The 21,570-nt window shown below is 31.9% G+C and overlaps 1 long non-coding RNA gene across 1 annotated transcript in view; it reads left to right on the forward strand.

Moving 5' to 3' along the window:
* LOC141546148 (uncharacterized) overlaps positions 1–17,871 on the forward strand; it is a 147,059-nt gene extending 129,188 nt beyond the window's left edge. Inside the window, exon 3 of the long non-coding RNA XR_012483251.1 lies at positions 17,743–17,871. This is a non-coding gene — a long non-coding RNA (uncharacterized LOC141546148). The remainder of the gene's footprint in view (positions 1–17,742) is intronic.
* Positions 17,872–21,570: the final 3,699 nt, after the last annotated feature.

The raw sequence follows: 21,570 nt of genomic DNA on the forward strand, positions 1-21,570 counted from the left end.
CATACCTTTTTATACCCTATTTATCCTATTCCCTTTTCCTTTTATGTCTTTGTAAATTTTTGCAAAATTTTGTAAAAATTTGTAAATTTTGAAGATCTTCATATCCTCTCTCTCTTTCTCTCTCTCTCTCTCTCTCTCTCTCTCTCTCTCTCTCTCTCTCTCTCTCTCTCTCTTCTCTCTCTCTGTCTCTCTGTCTCTCCATCTCTCTTTCTCTCTCTCTCTCTCTCTCTCTCTCTCTCTCTCTCTCTCTCTCTCTCTCTCAGGACTAACAGTGCTCCTGCTCCATATTCTTCTGTTTTAGTTCTTGTTCTTGCACCTCATACATATAACATAATTACTGATTTACTTTTTCTTATATAGTTTTGTATTTTAGAATCACATCATACTCAGCTGTGCCCCAAACTTTATTTTGAACTACCTAATTACTAATGACAATCTCAGATATATAGTTTACATTTCATTGTATAAAATATAAACACTTTTTTTTATTGAGTCCCTTGAAATTAGTTTTCCTGTTTATCTTATATTTCTCATTGATTCTTCATTAAGGTCTGCTTTTTTTGCAACAAAATCCTGAAAATCCAGCAATTTGATGAATGACCTTTTTCCATTCAGGATTATATTTAATTTGGCTGGATATGATACTTTTGGTTGCAACCTAATTATTTTGATGGTAGATATAGAATATTCCAAGACCTGTGATATTTTATTATAGCCACTTATAGGTCTTGTATGTTTTTAATTGTAGTTATTATGTGCTATTGATTCTAGTAAATGTTTCTTTTTGATGTTTTTTTTTTTTTAATTAGTCATGTTGTCCCTGTATGTTTTTCTTGTAAGAATTCTTTCATGTAGTGATCAGTGGATTTGTGTGTGTGTGTGTGTGTGTGTGTGTGTGTGTGTGTATGTGTGTGTGTATTTACTTGCCCCTCTTGTTTTAATACTTCAGGACAATTTTTAAAAATTATTTCTTATATTACTGTACCAAAATTCTTTTATTGTTGTTACTGTTGTTTTGGCCATAGCTTTCAGGTAGCCATTTATTTGTTATTTTTTCTCCTCGATGTGTTCTACAGATTTGTTGTTTTTCTTATGACATATGCCATATTCACTACTATTTTTTTCTTTGCTATGTTTTATTTTATTTATTTATTTATTTATTTTTAACTTCACTGGCTTCCATTTCTCAATTATAATTTTCAGGCATTTTTTTTCCTTAAAATTCTGAATCTCCTTTACTAATTCATTGACTTTCCTTTCATTATCTTATTTTTTTTGGATGATTCTTCTTGTCCTTCTTCTTCCTCAGTTTTTCTTCAGTCTTTCACATGTTCTTTTAAAAATATTTTTGAGTTCTTCTTTGAGTTATTTTTGGGCACATGGCCACTTGATATTACTCTTTTGGCTAGGAGAGATATTTTATAATCCTCATTTACTTCCTATGAAGATTTTTGGTCTTCCCTATTCCTATAGTAATTATCTATGCTTACATTCTTTTTTCTTTTCCTGCTCATTATTTTATTTAATTTTTATTTATTATATGTTGATAGCTTTTTATTTTTCAAAACACATATAAAGATAGTTTTCAACATTCACTTTTTTATTTTAATTTTAATTTTTTAATAGTTTTTATTTACCAGATATATACATGGGTAATTTTACAACACTGACAATTGTCAAACCTTTTGTTCTAATTTTTCCCCTTCTTCCCCCCCCCCCCAGATGGCAGGTTGACCAATACATGTTATATATGTTAGAGTATAAATTAAATACAATATATATACACACATGTCCAAACAGTTGTTTTGCTCTACAAAAAGAATCGGACTTTAAAATAACGTACAATTAGTCTGTGAAGGAAATCCAAAATGCAGGTGGATAAAATTAGAGGGATTGGGAATTCTATGTAGTGCTTCATAATCATCTTCTAGAGTTCTTTTGCTGGGTGTAGTTGGTTCAGTTCCTTACTGCTCTATTGGAACTTATTTAGTTCATCTCATTGTTGAAAATGAACACATCCATCAGAATTGATCATCATATAGTATTTTTATTGAAGTATACAACAATCTCCTGCTCATTTCACTCAGCATCAGTTCATGTAAGTCTCTCCAGGCCTTTCTGAAATCACCCTCAACATTCACTTTTGCAAAATCTTGTGTTCCATATTTTTCTTACTCCTTCCCCAACTCCCTCTTTTCACCCAAATTCCTAAAATGTCAGGGAACTGAATTTTTTTGTATTTGGCATAGAGTAACTCTCAACCCAGCTAACCTCAAAACTCTACCACTTTTTGTTTCAGTGGAACAATTCTGAAAGTGTTTATACTTCACGAAGGCTAAGATTCTGTCCTTTTTTCAGATTTCTTTCATTTTCCCTGTAGGACCACTATTCTGCTCCAACTTCTACTTGTTTTTATTCACTCTATGTTCATTCTGAGGTGCAGTTTAATCTTATTTGTGGGAAACATCTATAGAGCTTAAGAATGTTCTAACCTACTGTCAATTTCCCAGAATTCTCTTTTTACAACTTTGGCTTGTAGCCTTTCACAACTTTGAAAAATTATAATTGTGTTTAATCTTTATTCACAAGTATACTAGGCTTCCTTTCTTCCAATGCTGGTCCAGTAGAATAACCCAATAATATGTAATTGATCTTTTGCTGTCTATTTATTATTGACCTGAATAAAGCTCAGGAGACATAGTTTAATATTTGTAGATGACATTAGGAATAGGAAGGTGTTGTTAGCATCATGAAAACAGAGATGGTAGCAGATGAAAAGTGGAGATCTAGAAGAACACAGAAAGACCTGAGTGAACATCACTTCTCCTTCTATGACATCTGCCTTCTTCAACATTCCCTAACTGCTGTATTTGACATAATTACAAAGTAGAGTGGCAAGTGTTTAGTATAGTGATAGAAATTTGGGGAGTAGAGTTAAAAATATTCTTGGCTTTAAGATGCTCTTAATTGTGAATATTTTTCTATGGGGAGACACTGTCTTTACTGAGTGTGTGTGTGTGTGTGTGTGTGTGTGTGTGTGTGTGTGTGTGTGTTCAGGAAACTATCCAAGTCACCTTCTTATATTGTCTTCACCTCCCACTCTATGATTGTCTCCAGTTGTCACGTAGCCTTGCCTTAAATAGGTCAAAGGAAATTCTAATTGTCTTATGAAGGAACTTTCAAATTTCAGCACCATCATAATGAACAGAAACAAGTTCACACTTTAATAAGGTAGAGAGGAAAAGTGACATCTACAATATGTCTGGGAGTTTGCATTTTGAAATTTCCTTTAGTAAGTTGTAGAGGAATGGAACTCTGGAGAAGTATATTTGAAAGAAGGTGTTAACTCAGTGGAATTGATGAGATAATGGTTCTATAGTTCACATATATCTAGTATGATATAATGATATAATCATTCTAGACTGGCTTATACTCAGTATACTGTAATGATGTAATTGTAATAGGGTATTTAAGGGCTGAGAGAACTGGGGACAAAGACTCAGACTGAGACTGGTTGAGACTGGCAGACTGGCAGACTGCTAGAAGAGACTATGACAGACACAGACTGTGAAGGAGACAATAAAGACTTTGGACACTATACTTGTCTATCCTCATGCTAACTACCCTTCTGAGACCAAGGACCTTCCAGAGGACCTCCAGAAACTAGCCAGACATTACAGGAAATAAACAAATTTCCCACTTTACCTTCTGTTTCTAGGATATGTGGTCAATTTTCCTTTATAATTTCTTGAAATATACTGTACTGGATCCTTTTGATTGTTCATTCAAACTTTTATTTAAAAAAATAAAACAATTATTCTCATATTATCTTTCTTTGAGATATTTTCCCAGTCATTTGTTTTTACTGTCACATATTTCATATTCCCCCCCTAATAATTTGTATTGATGTTATGATTTCTTGATGCTTTCTTCAGTTGTTTGCTTCCATATAACCAGTTCTACTTTCTAAGGTGGTATTTTCTTCATTAAGATTCTATTCCTGGTTTATTAAAATGTTAATTTTCTTTCATAACTTTTATGGATAGTCTCATTTCTTTTCATATTTCCCCCAGTTTTTCCTCTGTTGCTTTTATTTGGTTTCTCTCTCTCTCTCTCTCTCTCTCTCTCTCTCTCTCTCTCTCTCTCTCACTCTCTCTCTCTCTCTGGCTCTCCCCCTTTTAGATCTTGCTTTAACTCTTCTAAAAATGATTTCAGTGACAGCATCTAATTTGCATTTTCCAGGGAGGTTATTATCATAGTAGCTCTTAATGGTCATGTTCTTTTGGGTTTGCTCATTTTTTCAGTTTACTTTTATACCTTTAGACTTTATTTTAATATTGAATTCTGTTTAATTCTGCTTGCTCTGGGGTGTTTGGTCTGAGTTCCTCCTCCATTCACAATTCATTACAATTTTTCATTGATTCTAAAGTAGTATGATATTGTAGAAGACTATTCTCTTCCTTCTTGGTGTGAACTCTAATTTTTTTTTACCCAGATTTAGGTCTGATGGAGTATTTGCAGATGAATTTAACTACACTTTTGTTGGACTTATTCACAATTAGCCTATCCTGAGGTTCTGCAAGTTGAGTAACTAAATTACTGGTTCCTTTTTGGTCTTGTTCTTCTGTTCTGGCTGTCACTGAGGGCTTATATTCATGGATAAAGGTTAGAATTGAGTCATTACTTTCTCAAAGTAGACTAAGTTCATATAAGGTTATTTTTTTAATTAAATGCTTGACTCAGAATGCTTTCAATTTATTGAATATGATAAATAAATTTGAATTTCCATACATTTGGGTGAAGTGGATAGACAAAATTATTAATAATTCTGATTCTTATTCTAAGTTTCACTTCTGTATATCCAAAAGATGTGGATATTTATGTTCACTGTGGCCAGTCTAGGGAGGAAGACTACATTAAAATCATTCAACATGACACTGAACCCTAGAGAGAAGAAATCAGCAGAAAAACTATTTTTCTTTTCTGTTATCACATTTCCTTACACTCAACTGAAAAGTGGCAGTAAAAAATTTCCCAGGCTTTTGGTGACTGAGTAGATTGTTATAGTTATGCTTTCCATCATTGGTGAATACAATGGAGATGAAACAATATTTTTATCCTAATTTGAATTTAAAATTAAAGATTTTTTATGTTGTTTTGAAATATATTGTTAATATATATATAGTAAAATAGAGAACATCCTCTTGGCTCACTTGGGTCTGTCTGCTATTTGAATTGGCTTTCCATATGGGAAAAACAACAGTAACTATTTGTTTGAACACCTGATGGATTAGGCATATGTATATTTGTTTTTATCTATTGCCTTGCCTCTAGTCTTATGAGATGTTTTTAGTCTCCTACCTAATTATGATGCAAGATTAAAAATTAATGTTGCTTCTTTGTTAGGATTTTTTCAAATGGAAACCTTGATGAATATTGTTTAGAGACAGTAATCTGCCTCTGCAAAAGGTATAAAGGTAAAATAAATACAATGATTATTCATTTTGTGTAAAGAAGAGAGTATGAACTTTCTAATAAGTGGGGCTATTTGTAACTGAATCCCTTCCCCATTGTTTTATGAAGCTTTTGGTTCTGAAGACTATATGGATTAACAAAGATTTGTGAAGAAAAAACATAGAACATTTGGAATTATGAACAAAACCCAAATAGCTCCAATATTTGGAAATTTAAGGGGAAAAAAACTTTTGAGTTAAAACTTAAGATGGAATGAATAAGTAAACCTTGGGTAGTTCTTGATTGAATAAATGCTTGTTTACAGAAACTCACCTACAATGGTGAAGTTTATTTCAGTTTTAAAAAATTCAGAAGGGCAAAAATATCCCACTCTTTATTTATAGATCTGTTTTATGAAATGTTTTGTATTTATGCAAAATACACAAAACCGGCTGTTTCCATTAAACAAGTTTGGGGAAAAGGTTAAAGAAAGATTGAAGAAAACCTCTGAAGTATGAGTCGCTATTTGATTATTTATTTTACTAATATAAATTTTAGTTTTCTAATTTTTTTTTACTTTATTATATTTTTGACTATATAAATAATTATATATTCCAGATTGTATTTGACTATATCAGTCCATCTTTTATTTAGAATATATGTGTGAGTTATTTCCTTCATTTAACTTTATAGTAATTTTCAGTATGAAAAGATTATGAGCTATCAGTTTTTCTGACCCTGTTGTCTCTCTTAATAATCAAAGCTACAATCTATTGTCATTTTTTTTCTCATTCTTCTTTTATTTTATTTGTCCCCATCTCCAAGAGGTTTTGTTAGACCTTGTGTAATGAGGGGAAGAAGGAGAAAGACAAAAATTCAGAGACAGATAGACAGAAAGAAATAGAGAAATAGAAGCGAGCAGACAGAGAGACAGATACAGGCAGACAGAGAAAAACAGAGAGAGAGAGAGAAAGAGAGGGAGAGAGAGAGAGAGAGGAAGAGAGAGGAAGAGAGAGAGAGGAAAAGAGAGAGAAGGAGAGAGAGAGAGAGAGAGAGAGAGAGAGAGAGAGAGAGAGAGAGAGAGAGAAAGAGAGAGAGAGAGAGAGAGAGAGAGAGAGAGAGAGAGAGAGGCAAAGAGAGATATAGAGAGATGCAAGATTAGCTACATGCTAGCTGCAAGTTACATGTCTCAGACTAGATCCTCTTCTCACCAGGTGCCATTTTCACACTGAAAAGAGAGGCAGAAAGAGAGAGAGAGAGAGAGAGAGAGAGAGAGAGAGAGAGAGAGAGAGAGAGAGAGAGAGAGAGAGAGAGAAAGTTCAAGTATTCAGTTTTCATTAGGAAGGATTAACCTTTGAATTTCCTAAATCAAGGTAATTTTTTTTTTAAATCTGAAGATTCTACAAGCTTTCTAACTGACTTTGAGTTCCCAATCAAAATACAAAATCTCTGATTTTTCTTTTAGCAAACAAAAGAGAAAATTGATTTGAAAACAATAGAACAGTATTCTAGCTAGGAAAATAAACTGCTTTCTTTTGAATCCTCTAAAAAGATCTGTAAGTTCAAATGATAATGTATATTTTTTAATAGTTTCCTAATTTGTGTCAATAAACTTCATATTTATGTGTAATTATATGTTCTGATGCATCTTCTAGAAATACTCAAATTCATGAATTTTTTGAGTAGATATAGAAGTGTTCATGCTCACCCATTTGTCTCTCTGAATGTTTATAATATATGCATAGATAAGTATGTGTGTATATGTATGTATATAGGCTATCCCTGGGTGATTGTTTTTGCCTATATAGATAGACCACATGTATCTTTCTAGATCTGGTTCACATGCATACAAGAATAGAAATCTTTAGATTTCCATTTCCCTTCCAAAAGAGTCCTCTTCCCCAAGATGGAAAGCAGGGACTCAGGTCCAGAAGCTGGCCATTCAGCTTGTCTCAGAGAAAGAAAGGATGTACAAATTAAGAATTATATTTTCTCTTGAATTAGTTATTCTCCAACTACAGGAAGTATTTTTAGGTTCAACCTGTATTTCTGATGACTATCACTTAATAGGGAATATTGGTCCCAAGCTACATGTCTCATACTAGATCCTCTTCTCACCAGATGCCATTTTCACACTGAAGTTGCATTACAAATGCCAAATAAAACCATTTATAGACTCAGATAGAAAGCATACACAAGAGAAGTATGCCTATGAGATTGTATAGCAGACAATATAGACTGAATGAATCTCTAATTGGAAGTGAGATAACTCAATTCAATCTTGAGATAGAACTACCAAAGAGAACCCAAAAGTTGAATTTCATGAAGTCTCTAGTGTAACAAACTGGAAAGTGGGGCATAAAATAAATTGGTAGCTCCTTTAAATGTTGAATTCTTCCTAGAGTCTTCTTTTCCCTTGAAAGAATTGAAGAGAGAGTAGCATGCAGCATGTTTTCTGTGAAAACTGGGAAATTGAATAAAAGTATATATATTCTTCAAAGCTAGAAGCTAAAAGTAACTGAATCTATCTTTTTTCTAGCTTTCATACATTCAACACTCTCACAGGTAGATTACAAATTGCTTTTTATTTTCTTCTTGCTAAAGCCAATATTTCTACTACAACACTGAATAATACTAATGATAACAGAAATCTTTGTTTCACTCCTGATCTTACTGGGAATGCAGCTAGCTTCTCCCCATTACAAATCATTTTTGCTACTGATGGTAGATAAATGCTGCTTACATTTTAATGAAAACTCCATTTATTCCTACGCTCACTTGAGTTTTCAATAGGAGTGAGCATTGTATTTTGTCAAAAGATTTCCCTCCATCTATTGAGATTATCATATGATTTCTGTTAGTTTTGTTATTGATAAAGTTAATTATCCCAATAATATTGTAGGATTCTGTTTTTAATCCATTCAGCTATGCACTTCCATTTTAGGGGAAAGCTCATTCCATTTTCAATCACAATTATGATTACCAGCTCTGTTTACTTTCATTCTATTTTCTCTTCTGTGTATCCTTTTGTTCTCTCTTTCTACCCTGTCTCTCCTTGGTAGTATTTTGTTTCTGACCCACCTGACCCTCAACCTGCCCTCTTTTCCATCTCTCCTCTTCTCTTCTCTTACCTCTTTCTCCTAGCATATCTCCCCTCCTTTCTATCCAGCTCCTCCCCTTTCTTTTCCTCTTTTCACTTGCTTATAGGGTAAGACAAATCTCTATACCCAACTGAGTGATTATGTTATTCCCTCTTTAAGCCCAAATTAATGAGATTAAGCTTCAAACAATGCTCATCTCCCTCTCTTTTCCCTCTATATTGTAATATGTCTTTTGTGCCTCTTCATGTAATCTAATTTGTCCCATTATCACTTCCTTCCCTTTTCTCCCAGTACAATTTTTTCCACCCCAATGCCTTTTTCTTTGCTATCATCACATCAATGTCCATTCATATACACATCCTCTGTCTATGTAAACCCTCTCTAACTGAAGCAATAACAGATATAATTATTAAGAGTCACAAGTATCATTTTTCTATCTATGCATCTAAAATAATTAACCTTTAAATAATGTTTTTTCTTTTTCTGTTTTCCTTTCTGTGATTCTCTTAAGTCTTTCGTTTAAAGAACAAATGTTCTCTTTAATTTTAATCTTTTTACTAGAAATAATTGAAAGTCATTTATTTCATTGAAGACCTATCTCCTCTCCTGAAAGATGATGCTCAGTATTGCTTGATAGTTAATTCTTGGTTGTAATCCCAGGTCCTTTGTCATCTGGAGTATGGTTTTCTAGACACTATGATCTTTATTATAGAAACTTCCAGATACTGGATGATCTTGACTGTGGCTGCTTGAGTTTTTGTTTTTGTTTGGTTTTTAGCAGCTTGAAGCATATTTTCTCCTGAGATTATAGTTCTGGATTTTTGCAACAGTATTGCTTGGGGTTTTCTTTGAGTTATCTCTTTTTGGAGGTGAGCAATGGATTCTTTCTATGAGTATTTCCCCCTCTGGTTTTAGTGTATAAGAGTAATTTTCCTTGGTGATCTCTTGAATTATGTTATCCAGGCTCTCTTTTTGGTTGTGTCCTTTAGGGAGACCAATAATTTTTAAATTGTCTTGAATCTATTCCCCAGGTTGGCTGCTTTTTCCAATGAAATATTTTATATTTTCTTTTCAATTTTTTTTTCATTTGTTCAACTGATTCTTAATGTCTCAGAGTCATTAGCTTCCATTTGCCCCATTCTAATTTTATTGTAGGATATTCTTAATTTAGCTTTTATATCTCTTTTTTTGATTTGATTAATTCTACTTCTCAAGGTGATGCTTTCTTTAGTGGATTTTGGCACTCTCTTACATATGTCTCTATCCTCATTTTTTTTTTACTTTTATCTTTTATTTGTTTTTTAAAAAAAAAATTATGAGCACTTCCAAGAAGTTTCTTTAGTATTAAGAATAATTTATATCACTCTTTGAGATTGAGATTGCCCATGTGGGCATTTTGTCTGAATTGGTGTGTCGGTCTTTTTTGTCCCCAAAGAAGCTTTCTATGGTTAAAGTTCTTTTCTGTTTCTTGTTTATTTTCCTTCCTTTTTTATATGTAATCTTTTTTTTTTTCTTTACTGTTAGGTTCTTACTAAGTGCTAAGTCAGTACTTAACAATTCTCTAGTTCCGGCCTTTCAGGGAAGTTTTACCCCTTTGAACTTCTGGGGAGGAGCTTGCATGTTTAAGAGGAGCAAGTTCATTGGTTGAAGTATTTTTTCCCAGAAGCTCCTGAGTTATTTTATGCCCATTCTCTGGGAGGATAAAAGAAGAGACATTGACTAAGGGAAAGAGGAGTCTACTCTAGGTCAGAGTTGGCTGCTCTACAGGAAGAAGAATCTGGCCGAGAGATTGAGTTGAGACAGCAGATCTCCTCCCAGAGAGCGATTGGCAGCTTCTGGAGACAACAGAACATTACATTTTACTTTTATGGTTGAGCTCTGCTTCTGGGGTAAAGGAGATGCTGTCCCAAGCATCCTGTGTAGTTCTGATCCTCGGCTTTCAGCACAGGTGCCTCTTGTGTTTGCTATCTTGCTCACCACAGTGGGTAGCCTTACATGCTCTGGTTTCCAAAAGTGGTAGTTAGCTTTCTGATCTGGTCCTGGGGACTGCCCTACTGGTCTGCTCTACTACCTATCCAGGACTAAGAATTTCAGTTATTGATCTGCTGTGATTAACATCTTCTCACTGGTTTTCCCAGACACTCTCTCTATAAGCTGATCACCCCTTTCATCCCAATGAGACTGACCTTTCTTGAAATCTTTCTAATCTATCTTGACTGGAGAGTGCTTTCATTTCATGAGACTGTTTAGAGGCTTGGCTTCATATGGTTTTAAAGGGAAACTGGGAGAGCTTCAGTAGCTTCTTGGCTTTACTCTGCCATCTTAGCTCCACCCCAATTATTCCTTTTTTCATGAATTTCTAGTAAAACTAAAAACACAATAAAAAAATACAATATGAAATTATAATGTATTTTGAACATTTTTTAACATAAGCCTCTTATTTGCAATATTCTGTTTTTGGTAAGATAGCATGACTAATAACCAATCTAATATGCCACGTAATAATATACATGAGCCAATGTATCTAGAAATCTCTACCCATGGAACAGCCAGAACGTACATTCTAATGCTAATCTCCCCATTCCCATGTTAATCTTATTTCCATTTGTTATTTATTTACAAAAGTGAAGAATTTAAAAATTGATTTTCTTATTCGAAGGATATCTTCCTACATATAACATTAAATGTAACATTTAATTTAACCTTCAAATTGATATTATATTTTCTAAAATCTAGATAATATTTTCTCTATAACTATATTCTCTATAATATATTCTGTGTAACAAAGTAGACTAAACCACCTAGTTGAAACAGCAAAGCACCCTGAGAGAGAGATAGGAGGCAGTATATGCCAAGCAGGTAATATCACCACGACCACCATCCTGACCAAATACTTCCTCTTAGAGCTTGATCGAGATAGCCCGGATCTCTAAACCAAAATGTCTTGGTCTCTATTAAACTACAGAGAAACCACATTCCTTAACCCAATGTCAGTCTTCATTAACCAATGCAAAAGCAAACACTTGAGATAGGAAGATCAGTGTGCCCTAGATAGCAGAGTTTGAGTTGCTCATAGTTCAGGATCAGTTGCTGATCCCTGTAATAACTGGAAACATTCAAGCAGATTATGAATGGACTTAAAAAAAAAAAAAGGACTTCATGGGCCCCAACAGAGACATTGGCTTTCCATCTAGTAGTAAGTCTGCAATTTCTGGGAAACTTTTCTGGTTTTGAAATGGTGAGACAGGTTCAATATTTAATAAGAATATTAAAACTATTCCAGTATAGCCACGAATGGTCAACTACAATTTAAATAGCTTCCACTTGTTTGCTACTATGGAATTCATTTTTAAAGAACTGTTTATTTTCAATTTTTCCTTTCTATTTTACATATGATCAAAATAATGAATAGTTATTAATTTTTATCACTACTATTATCATTACTCCTACTCATATCATTTGATATTACTGTGAAAATTATCTCTAATAGTTTTAATAGGTGCTATTTTCCCTTGCTAATGAGACTATAAATCAAAGTATTAAAGCTAAGTAAAAGAATGGTCTTAGATAAGATTCTGAAGTGAATTTCCTTCTTAAAATCAAGTTGAATGCTAATTAGGAATCACATCTAAAGAACATTTTTATTTAAACTGATATGTTTAAATAGTAACCTGATCTTCCAGAATAACAATGTAGCACATTTATTCATGCCACCTTTCTAGGCACCTGTATCCTAAGGTGGGGTGGTAGGGAGGGGAAAGAAGTTTTACCTGCATCAAAAATATATGTTATCACTAATATTAATGAAACATTTTTTAATTGGGAAAGGAGACCTTAACAAGACTAATTTTTTATACAGAAATCCAGGAAATACCAATTTACCAGGTCCTGATATTACTTTCTGATTCTAAGGATCAACAGGATTTATTTTTGAGAATGCTACCTATTCAGAATGGATATATCAGAATGTGAACTTTATGCAACGTAACTTTTGTCAAACAAAATATCCTATCAATGTTTCAAAATTGATTTTCAAAAAAAAAGTTTTTCTTTTTGTTAATAATTCAAAAAAATAGTATGTGATAAAATGTATGGGTTCAGCATTATGTGTATTGATAAAAGAAACTGAAATCCCTCAGCTTCACAGAATTGCCACAGAAAGCAAAAATATCTGAATATGAATTCTGCTTTTAATACTGGCTAGTAGATTACTCTTGGGCAAGGAACTTAACTTTTCTGAGTCTTATTTCTTTTTATCTTAAAGGAAGGGAATAATATTTACATGGTTTGCCCAGAAGATTTGCTGCAGGGAAATCACTTGGCAAACTATCAAGCTAATTATATATGAGCTACGACAATTTCTATAATGTGTTACCATTATGTACAGAATATAGTCTGGCTTCATTTTCTATATTAACAAAGTTGTTGTATATATGTGCTATGTGATTAAAGTTTTTACTCACTTCTACATATTTTAACTTCATGTGTCTCCTGACATATTCCTCAAGCCATTCCTGATCCAAAACAAAATCCCTTCAGAGAAGGATAAACAAGTATGTATAAGATCTTACTGACAGAGCTAAGGCTTTTCTAACTTTTCACAAAGTCAGTCTTTATAGAAAAGTTTCCTACTTGGCATGAAAATTAATTATATGAGAATCTAGAAATAGTTTTTTTTTCTTTATTTTATATTTCTTTATATATCTTAAAATAATAGTTAGGGAAAATTTCTTTATTAAAACTACATAAAGGTCTATTAGAAAATGAGGGGAAAAGTATACTTTTTCTCACTGACCTCAATAAATTAGATACTGTATTCCTCAGTGCCAGTTACATTAAGATATTTTAAAAGTGTTTGAATATGAGAGACTTAATCTTCGATTCAATTGCATTTATTTTTTCCAGTCCAAATACCAACAGCTCCCTCTGTCTGTTTTGATTTGTGTTAGCATCAGACAATTAAATGTGGAACTTGAAGATCTATTCTCCCTCCTTAGATGAGGGCTTTCTATACTGCTTAAGTCTCTGCTACATGGATTAAATGTTTAATACAGTTACAGCTTATCTTGTAATGTAAAATGTATATATGTATTTGTATACATACATATATATGTGCACTCAAATATATATGTACATATGTATATGGATATACATATAAAACCCCCAATATATATATATGCATATAATTGCATACATATATGCACAATACATATGCACACAAAGATATATAAACATATTAACATACACACATGCATATATGCCTGTGTATGTGTGCATAGAACATATATTTATAGAAATATAAATACACAGGTGTATTTGTGTGTACATATGTGTGTGCATGTATGCATGCATGCATGTATGAATGCATGCGTTTGTGTTTTTAAGACACACATTATGAATAGAGTCATAGTTATGAAGAGAATCTCTCCCTTAACAAAAAGGATTATTTACATTGAAAGAACACTTTGCATAACCTCTTTTTCACTGTATGACAGACATATTCCTAGGATACAAAAGGTTTATATCCCATTGCTAAAAGTTTTATTGTCTGGAAAATAAATTTAAATGAAAGATTTTATTAAAATGTATACTTCAAAATTTGAGAGCTGTTTAGTGAACTCTATTTGAAGTTGCAAACTGTTATTATATACCATATATAATATATATGTATATGTGTATATAGATATATATGTATAAATGTGTATATATGTGTATATATACATATATATATGTGTGTGTACTAATTGTATATATATGTATATATACATATATAGGTGTGTATATATACACACACATATATATATATATATATATGTGTATATATACACACACACACATATATACCATTAATATATATGACATTGCGTAGCCCCTAGATGCATTGTGTTCTTTCATATCTTTCATGGAATTCAGCAATTTTTTGCCTTTATTAAAGTTTTTTAAATGGACTTTGTTTCTTCCCAGAATATAACAATGTATTGTTTTATATTGAAGGCTAAGATTAAGAGTGAATAACTTTATCTTGCATTAGTTGTATTGGAAAAATACTTTTCAATCGGTTATGTGAAGAAACTCAAATCTTCCTGGCCAAGAAAAGAAATTCTCCCAATTTCTCTATTATTGTTGAGTTCATCGTCCAGATAAATGCTATAAATACTTCTAAATACTAACTCACTATGTATATTACTTAAATATGTGATTTCTATTAAGAAATTATGGTACACACAAAAGAAAAGTATACAGGAATGTGTTTATGTTGTAAAAGTAAAAGTTATCACAGATGTTTAGAACAAACTATTTGTATCATGTTAATTAAAAAGGCTGGTTTATCTGTGCATCATATTTCCCTCCCTTCAAGGGGTTCATTATTTCAGTAGTTTAGGAATTTGTAAAAGAGGGCCATTCTTTCTACTAAAGTTAATCACACTCTCTATATTTTAGTAGAGTATTTACTACTATCTACTAAAACCACTGTATCTAATTATGGTCATTATTTTACTGTGTACTTAGAAATTATATTGGTCCTTATTCAACAGACATCTATCTATCACTGGGTCTATGCTCAAAATTTTGCTAATTTGTTCAGGGGTCAGGAGGACTGCATTCAAATCCAACTTCAGACACTTGACACTTGCTACATAATAATCTAGGTTCAGTCACAAACTAACAGGGTCATATCTATCTATCTATCTATCTATCTATCTATCTATCTATCTATCTATACAGAGAGAGAGAGAGAGAGAGAGAGAGAGAGAGAGAGAGAGAGAGAGAGAGAGAGAGAGAGAGAGAGAGAGAGAGAGAGAGAGAGAGAACTGAAAGGGAACTTAAGGGTTCCCCAAAACACTATTTCATAGAAGAGACAATGAAGTATCATTAAAATTGGAATAATTTTCTAAGGTGCTAGAAGGTAATAAGTGACAGAAATGTAAATACTTTATTTCATATTTTTAAAATATTTTTTCAGAGACAGAAGAAAATAACAAGCAAAATTCAGTCTCTAAGATAACTGAAATATTAAGCCTGTATTTTAAATTTTGCCATTACAGAATGCTATCCTCATTATATATGGTACATATCATCAAACTAAATATTTAACAATTTGTAAAGTTCATATTTACATTTTTGAAGTTCCAGTTTTGACATTTTAATTTATTACTTCATAAAATATTTTAGGAAAACAAAATATGTAAAATTTCAGGTAAATCTCATACCTAGAAAGAAATGGGCTACTTTAGGTATTTTTTAAAAATTAGTTAGATTGTTCAGATCTAAAAAATGAAAGGTAACTCAGAATCCAAATAGTTTAATGCTTCCACTTTATAGATGGGGAAATTAAGTTACAGGAAGGCTACTTCAGAGGTAGAATTTAAATTCAAGTCTTCTGACCCCAAAATTTATAGTCTCTTCATTTTAGAACACTGATTGTCTTTATACCAGGCCTTAGTGTGAGAGTACTGATTGTCATAGAAAAAGAAAATCATATAGGAAGAGCATTTCTTGTTCATTAAGATCTGAGGACAATGTAATTATTCTTACATTAAATGATTTCTATAGTTTATATATGTTCGAATTTCTAGAAAACACTAGTATCTAAGAAATTATGCTTTTCAAAATCTTTATAAGTTTATTTTCTCAATAATTGCATAATGGAAATACTTCTGCTTGATACTTCATTATTCTTGGTAAGCATATTAAAATGATGTAGTTATTATTATTATAACCTTCAATCATTCCTAGTCATCTAAGATGCTTTGTTTAGATTATTTATTGTATTCACTTAAAAAAAACAAACTAAATAATTGATCTCTTTATCATATTTGAATTTGTTTTGCCTTGAAATTCATACCCAAGCAATGTGAAAAGGGGAAAAAAAAGATAAAGAAGAGAGAAAGAGAGATAGAGACAGAATGAATCTCCATTGCTTGCAATTCACTGATATAGTTGATATAGTCTCAGAAAAGTTATGCCAAAATAATGCTTTGAAGGTAGATATTAGGGGACTATGGGATTCTATGCTACTACAGAATCCTGGAAACAAGGGAACATAATCTGAGATTATACAATTTGGTGATTTGTATATACTTTTTAACTAATCTTCATAACTACCATGAATATATTCATTACTGATAAGAAGCAATTTAAAAAATATTTCATTTTTATCTTCACAAATTTTGGTCAGTAACCAGCTACTACTACAGTCTTTGATGACTCAATTATTCAGCTATTTTCTGATTTCCTAGTATATTTGTTTTTACATATTTGAATCTATCTCTTTCATCTTCTTCTGGGTTAACTTCATTACCAAATAATTTTGGGGGGAAGCCTATTTCTTTTATCACTTATTGACAGTCATATTTTTTCTGGGAAAATTTTTAGTCCCTACAATGGACCCTAATACACCAATTTATTCATCTAACCACATGCTATAACATGTCTAATAAAAGTGTCTACTTCTTACAGTACTGACAGTGTAATTGGACTAACCACTCTCTCTTCATGGAAAGTAGTATTCTACTACTGATTTAAATTCCTTTATAAATCAAAGAAACCTTATTTATAAGGTATTCAAGGTTATCTATATTCATGAAGGGCTGTTTTTAATGTGATATATTCTTTTTCAGATCAAAGGGTATTAACTCTTTGGTAATTCTAGTTACTGTCTTTATGGAGAGTTATACTCTGTTTTAATTTTTTGTCTGTGCCAGAGTTTTTAAACTAGTTATTACAGATTAGTGGATGGTAATCAAGGTTCTATTTGCTCAAATGGAAAAAAAAAATAAGTAAGCAATACCAAAGATTTTGATGATTATTGTTTCATTGTATTGTCTGAAATCTAAAAGGGCTATTTCCCTATATATTTACCTTATCTCAGTTTCCCCTGATATTATAGATACATTGCTCTTACAAATATAAGTTATTATTTTGCTCATGTTTTTCTTTTAGAGGATAATTGAAATCATGCTCCATAGATATGTGATTTCACATGATCATATAACATTGACTTTTATTGGAATTACTATATGACACTGGGAAAGTAAGTGAATATTTATGTCTCCTCAGAGACCATACCAAATTATTCTAAATTTGAGAAAGATATAGTGTTAGTCAATGCACTCTAGCCTATTTCCTAGGATAGCAAATTTCAAACAGTGTAAAATATGTATCTCATGCTTATGTCTCTGCTCAGATTTAACATTGAAACGTCTGAATCCCTATGGCTTGTATTCTACTACTGGCAAATGCAATGACAACAAAAGAAAAAAAGAAAAAAAAAAAAGAGGATATGAAAAAGTCAAAGGCCATATGGTCTGGAGTAAGTGAGAATTAAGTAGATCTCAGGCCCTCTCCTCTTACTATGTATGTAATAATAATAATAAAAAAAAAGTGCTTTATTCTTTGATGGGAATGCTATTAAAGGCTAGAAAAGTTTAAAGAAACATACAGTTCTGTCTGTGCAGGCAATAGAGCATTTGCTCCTGAACACATCAAGGGCAAGCTTTTAGGAGTTTATTTCTACACATCTTCCAAATGGGTGAGATCATCTTAGACATTCTAGGGATATAAGAATCCTTCATCATACTAGGGACCATCATACTTAAAATTGATACCCAGTTATTTTCTCACTGTTTCAGTGGAGATTATATTTCCTCTCCACACTATCATTACAACCATAATTCAAGGTTCTTCAATGAAAAAATGGTTTTCTGCTAATAATAGGACTGTCTCAAGATTGACTTGCCACTTGAGGATGAGGGAATACAACTCAAGTAACTGTGAGTTACTTGTGAGTCAAGTATGTGTGAAGTCTTGAATTACAAGAAAGCTTTTTGCCTTTAGGGCAGCTAAAGAACAGAAAAAGACAATAGATACAAGGAATGCTTCCAGGGCTAGAAGGCAAGACTAAAACATCAATGATAGACACATCTACTGTAGTATACAGCTCTAGCCCCAGCTCTCTTTTAGTTCAGGTTTAATGTAGTAATGAAATAGAGCATTCACTAAACATTGAAGAAAGGAGGCATATGTTCCTGAAATATAAGTACATACAGCAAAGATACAGTGGCACTTAGCATTCCTGGATGAAATCTTTTTTTAATCTTCTTGTGGAAACATGTTTAGTCAGTACATCATTAGGATATGCTAATTCTTTTAATGTCAGTTTATATTAAATGATAGAGGCTGGGACTATATGCAAGTGTGTCATGCTTTTTATGCCTCCAGGCCAGGAAGCAGCATCAGAGAAGGTAGGGCTAATTCGGCTACAAGGGAGGTGGAGGTCAGTAAGTCATGGAAATCTGAAAAGTCAGGAAAACTGAATCATGAAAATTCTCATCCCAGTGAATCTCCTAAATGAAACTTTCCTTTCTTCTTCTCAAAGAAAGAGTAGCAGAGGGAATCTTCCTACAGAAGAATCCCTTATGTTAGATCAATGAAAACTATACCTAATTACTATATTTTGTTTTCTATTTCAACATTTCCTGCCACACAGAAAAACAAACAATAGTCATAATTAGCTTTGTAATCCTCATCTCTCTTTGACAAGAGAGTACCTATGTGAACTTTCTCATACTATATTTTTTTCCACAAGGACAATCCAATGGCTTCATCAGGAAAGGTTCCAGGTCCCAGAACAATTCATCAATTCCCATGCTATTTATAAATTTGTCAATATATCTTTATTATGTTATGTTATAATATAATATTATACATATCAATACATAAATATACATATTTATATATGATGACATGTATAGAAGTTATCAGAAGAATGTGTTTGGTCATATAAAAGGTGATATGGAATTGTAGATAGGGAAATAAGCTTTTAATTTGGAAAGCCTATAATAAAAATTCTGACTTCTATTCATTCCACATCCTTAGGCAAACCACTTAAATTCTCAATACCTCTGGTTACTGTTAAAGGCCAGAAAGATACCAGACATAGAACAATTAGAGCACTGTATATGAAGTCAGGAAGAAAAAAACACAACATGTTTTAGTTCAAAACAGGCCACAGATATCTCCTATTTATGAACAATACATAGAAAGAAACAGAGAAATGGAGACAGACAGACATAGAGAAAGACAAAGACAGAGAACACAATAAATTTAAGTCACTAGAAGATAGTTATTTCCCTATTACATCGCTTGCATCTTATAATACCTGATCATTTTTTTTTTCCAAATCAATTGGCTAACTACATGGTATTAGAGAGCACAGAATGCTAGACATGGAGTCTAAATTCAACTGTGACCTCAAACATTTACTAGCTGGGTAATCTCAAGGAAGTCATTTAATCTTTATTTACCTATGTTTCCTCATATAGAAAATAGGGATAATATTTGTATCTAACTCTCATGTTGTTGGGAGGATATGATAATATGGATAAAGTATGTTGTATTATGTTATATATTAATTATGTATTAGTTATATATTAATTATAAATTTATTATTTGTTATATATATATATATTAGTTATTTATTAATATGTATATGTTATATTATTAGCTATATGTATTATGTTATATATTATTTGTTATATTATGTATTAGTTGTATGTTAATTATAAATTTATTTTATAACTACTACCTAGTATTAGTTTAAAAGATATTTTAATGTGTTATTTTTATTATTAATAATAATACAAGTAATAGGTGATTAATTCATTGTTTAATAAAGGAATTATCCATAATAGGTATTCCCCACCAATCATGAAATCATAAACCAAGGTAAAATACATTTGTTCTCAGAGAAAAATATGCTAGAACATCTATGTGGTTGATTAAGTTTTAAACTTAATGTTTAAAACACTATACTAAAGTTTAGCTGTACAAAGATCCCTGCACCTCAAAAAAAGTCAGTTGACCTCAGAAAGCTTATAGTCTATTGAAGAAAATGCAGAGTACATAAGCAAACAAAATCAAAGCATACACAAAGTTACCAAAAGTAAATTCAATAAGGAGAGCATGCTAATATCCAGGGAATAAGGAAACTTGGCATCTGATTGCAGACATGGTAGACCACTTGTATAATCACATGAAAGCATGGATTGGTATTTAGGGAAGTTGTAAACTAAAATGACATGTAATAGGACATAAGGCAGGGAGATTAGAAAAGAGTCAAAATAGAAAGAGTTTTAGATGCCAGGCTGAGGTTTTAATATATTATTTTATATACAATCCAGAAATATTGAAGAATTTTGAGAAGGGGAAATAACATAATCATACCTGGGATAAGAATTTTATGCTTCTTTAGATTATGGGTTGGAGAAGGGCCACAGTAAAAGGGGTTGAACATATTATCATCATTATCATTATTAATAATCATGATATGTATGTCAGGGAAGAGCCAATAAAATACAGCTTATTTATTTTAAACTCTTTTCAATGATTACATTTCAGTATAAAATAATTTGCTTTCTTAAATGTTCATTGATTAATGAAAAAGGTTGTAACTGTCAGATTATTTTTTTCCAGTTTCAAAAATCCTGTATTTTACCTAAAGACCAAAACTCAGTCAGATTAATATTTGTTTTGATTTATTAAGGGAAACATAATAAGTAGACCACCTTTGGCAAATTTTTGAGATTACATGAGTTAAAAAACAACAGATTGAAATACTTTAAATGAGTGCTAAGTGAGATGGCAGGTCCATTTGAATATTAAGTGAAGCATATATAAGGGTACAAAGTCTACCTTTAACATGTCTCTGTTACTGATAATTTTTTTTTTATGTAAGCATAGTGTGTCAATTACTCATATATTTTTCTTATTAGAACCAATATAAACATATGTAAAAGGTCTTTATTAGCGAACTCCAACCACTATCAGTGAACAGAATACTATTTTTTTTTTACTGTTAAAGCTTTTTATTTTCAAAATATATGAATAGATAATTTTCAGTATTTACTCATGCAAAACCCTGTGTTCCAAATTTTTTTCTTCCTCCTTTCTTCCCCCCCTTAAATGGCAAGTAATCTATGTTAAACATATTGAAGAATAATTTGTTCTTGAGGGA

This window comes from Sminthopsis crassicaudata, chromosome 6 (genome assembly GCF_048593235.1).
Source record: "Sminthopsis crassicaudata isolate SCR6 chromosome 6, ASM4859323v1, whole genome shotgun sequence".
NCBI lineage: Eukaryota > Metazoa > Chordata > Mammalia > Dasyuromorphia > Dasyuridae > Sminthopsis > Sminthopsis crassicaudata.